At 40.5% G+C, this 3,989-nt stretch overlaps 1 long non-coding RNA gene across 1 annotated transcript; it reads left to right on the forward strand.

Annotated features, from left to right (window-relative positions):
• The first annotated feature begins 1,351 nt into the window (after positions 1 to 1,351).
• LOC128251496 (uncharacterized) lies at positions 1,352 to 3,938 on the forward strand. Its single transcript, XR_008267153.1, has 2 exons — positions 1,352 to 1,487; positions 3,205 to 3,938. It is a non-coding gene; the product is annotated as an uncharacterized LOC128251496 (long non-coding RNA).
• Positions 3,939 to 3,989: the final 51 nt, after the last annotated feature.

Genomic DNA, 3,989 nt, shown 5'->3' on the forward strand with positions numbered 1-3,989 from the left:
AAGGCGCAATGGTCCAGTGGTTAGGGCAGCGGATTCGCGGTTGTAGGATCGCGGTTTCGATTCCCAGACCGGGCGTTGTGAGTGTTTATTGAGCGAAAACACCTAAAGCTCCATGAGGCATCCTGCAGGGGATGGTGGTGAACCTTGCTGTACTCTTTCACCACAACTTTCTCTCACTCTTACTTCCTGTTTCTGTTGTGCCTGTAATTCAAAGGGTCAGCCTTGTCACAATGTGTCACGCTGAATATCCCCGAGAACTACGTTAAGGGTACACGTGTCTGTGGAGTGCTCAGCCACTTGCACGTTAATTTCACAAGCAGGCTGTTCCGTTGATCGGATCGACTGGAACCCTCGACGTCGTAAGCGACGGAGTGCCAACAACATGTGTATATATTATATAAAACGGTTTGATTTGGCTCCATTGCAACTTTGTTCGGATTACATCCTTTATTGGGTTAAATGCCTCTAACAGAAGGTAAAAAGAGTAAAGTCTCCAGTTGGTCATGAATGACCATGGGATTGCACCTAGAAAGTTCCCCTCCGAGGCACAAGTCTGGACAAAGTTGTTTATGGAAGACCGGCAATCAGCCATGCATACCAGCATCCTCTCTCCACGCCACTGATGTTATCTAAGGGAAATGCAAAGGCTCTGTGTGTGTGTGTGTGTGTGTGTGTGTTTGAATGTGTATGTGTGTACGTTTGAATGAATGTATGTGTGTATGTATGTATGTATGTAAGTATAGTTGTATGTTTGTATGTATGTATGTATGTTTTTATGTGTGCATGTATGTATGTATGTATATATGCATGTTTGCATGTAAGTATGTATTTATGCATGTATGTATGAATGTTTGCATGTTTGTATGTATGTATGCATGTATGTATGTATGTATGCATGCATATTTGTATGCATGTGTGCACATGTGTCTGTGTTTACCCTTGTCCTGCCATGTCGACATCATGTGATGGTTGTTGGTGCATCATTATCTTACGTGCGACATTATTCACTTCCAATCTTACACAAATAACACGTCTGGCCACAAAGAAATACCACATTATGTCTTCCAATATTTCATCCCCAGTAAAATGCCGATGTTGTATTAGAACAAACTATACTGTGGTAGATACCACGAGAGATACTCTCATACTGGCTTTTTGGTGCAAAATGCACTCGTGCTTATATCACTGATAGAACATTCACATTTAACTGAGGATAAATATTATCTCTCAGTATTAATACTACCTCTATCGCTAATATATGTCTTATAATGCCTTATGTCTTAAACTATGTAATGTTTTTATTCATCTCACTGCCATATCTGTTTTTGTATGTCTTGCCTATTCCAGTATGAGAACAACTTTATTAAAATGGCAAAAACTTTAACCTATCACATTCGCTTCCACCAAAACTCGAGTGACACACCAAAGACCTACCTAAACTGCGACGGCAATGCTATCACTGCGCCTTCAAATGATTTCAGTATAAGGTAAGCTTAATCTTTTTATTAAACAAGTCAAAGAAAAGTAAAAAGGGAAAAAGATGAAATACAGCTGAAACTGACTTAAGACATTATGAACGTAAGCTGGGGGTCATTTACTATGTCAACGGTTAATAAATAAACATGTTCTTTTCTACTCTAGGCACAAGGCCCGAAATTTTGGGGGATGGGGGCCAGTCGATTTGATCGACCCCAGTACGCAACTGGTACTTAATCTATCGACCCTGAAAGAATGAAAGGCAAAGTCAACCTCGGCAGAATTTGAACTCAGAACGTAAAGACAGACGAAATACCATCTGTCGACCTTATTTCTTTATTGCCCACAAGGGGCTAAACATAGAGAGGACAAACAAAGACAGACAAAGGGATTAAATCGATTACATCGACCCCAGTGCGTAACTGGTACTTAATTTATCGACCCTGAAAGGATGTAAGGCAAAGTTGACCTCAGCGGAATTTGAACTCAGAACGTTAAGTCAGACCAAATACCGCTAAGCATTTCGCCCGGCGCCCTAACGTTTCTGCCACTTCACCGCCTTAAATAAATAAATAAACAAATTGCTGCACCCAATTATATTTTATTTTTTACTTGCTTCAGTCATTTGACAGTGGCCATGCTGGGGCACCGCCTTAAAGGGTTTTAGTCGAACAAATTGACTCCAGGACTTATTTTTTTGAAGCCAAGAAATTATTCTAACGGCCTCTTTTGCCGAACTCGCTAAGTTACGGGGGACGTAAACACATCACCACCGGCCTACAAGTGGTGTTAGGGAACAAACACAGACACAGAGACACACATACGTGTATATATATACCATATGTTACATATACTTTTCTTCTCTAAGTACAAGGCCCAACATTTTTTGGGAGGGGGGGCCAGTCGAATAGATCGATCCCAGTACACAACTGGTACTTAATTTATCGTCCCCGAAACGATGACAGGCAAGGTCGACCTCGGTGGAATTTGAACTCAGAACATAAAGACAGATGAATGTTACGTATATATTATACCATACCTCGATACTGTGTGGACTAAGATCCCCATTGACAGGCCGCTGGTATTTATAGAGTTAAACACTTTCGGTATGCAAATTAGGGACCCTTTCATAGAGTAACTGCTGCATTTGTTGAGTATATAAACAGTTTGGCCGCTTGTCTCTCTGAAGAATGATGTAGATTCCTCTGATGAGAAACCAATAAGGTTCGAAACTCGATTAAGGTTATTCATTATTTTCAGTCTGCAGAGAAATGACTAAAATCTGCTGTTTATATTATATCATACCTTGATTCTGTGTAGACCAAGATTCCCGTTGACAGACTAAGATTCCCGTTAACATAGAGTGTTAATTTCGTTCAGTATGCAAATTAGAGACCCCTTCATAAAGTAACTGCTGTATTTGTTGAGTATATGGAGATTGTCAAAGTGATGTAGACGCCTCTGATGAGAACCTAATAAGGTTCGAAAATCGACTAAAGTTGTTCATTAATTTCAGTCTGCAGAGAAATGGCTAGAATCTGCCATATATGTTACTCACAGGGCTTTGGTAGGCCCAAGGCTATAGTAGAAGACACTTTCCCAGGGAACCCAGAACCATGTGACTGAGAAGCAAGCTTCTTACCACACAGCCACACTGGCACCCAAATATACACTCAAACCGAATCCTTCGTTTATTTATTCTTACTCAGTCTCTCTGTTTCTTTGCAGTGTTCTCCAGAATGTGGTTTCCCTCTTCGGCAAGGAACCAGAGATGACAATCACCAAACTATGAAGACATCTGAACTTAACCTTACGACAACTCACACACATACACACACACTATGAAGACAGTGCTCCAGCATGGCCTCAGCCATGACCTCTGAAGACAAAAAAAACTAAAGAACAAAAAACAGATTTTAACAAATAACAAGTACAAGAATGGTGGTGGAGATTGCGGTGGCAGTGACAACAAGGATGATGATGATGACGACATTGATGATGATGATGATGATGATGATGGTGATGACGATGATGATGGTGATGACGATGATGATGATGATGATGATGATGATGATGATGATGTGAGGATGATGATGGTGATGACGATGGTGATGACGAGGATGATGATGGTGATGACGATGGTGATGACGAGGATGATGATGGTGATGACGATGGTGATGACGAGGATGATGATGGTGATGACGATGGTGATGACGAGGATGATGATGGTGATGACGATGGTGATGACAAGGATGATGATGATGGTGATGATGATGATGATGATGATGATGATGGTGATGGTGATGACGATGGTGATGACGAGGATGATGATGATGGTGATGATGATGATGATGATGATGATGATGATGATGATGATGATGATGATGATGATGATGATGATGATGATGGTGATGGTGATGACGAGGATGATGATATAATCAATAAAGAAATTTTAGTATAAAGACTTTTACAAATAATATATATATAATACAAATGATATATGAGCGATATAT

Source organism: Octopus bimaculoides, unplaced genomic scaffold, assembly GCF_001194135.2.
Source record: "Octopus bimaculoides isolate UCB-OBI-ISO-001 unplaced genomic scaffold, ASM119413v2 Scaffold_97153, whole genome shotgun sequence".
Classification (NCBI taxonomy): domain Eukaryota; kingdom Metazoa; phylum Mollusca; class Cephalopoda; order Octopoda; family Octopodidae; genus Octopus; species Octopus bimaculoides.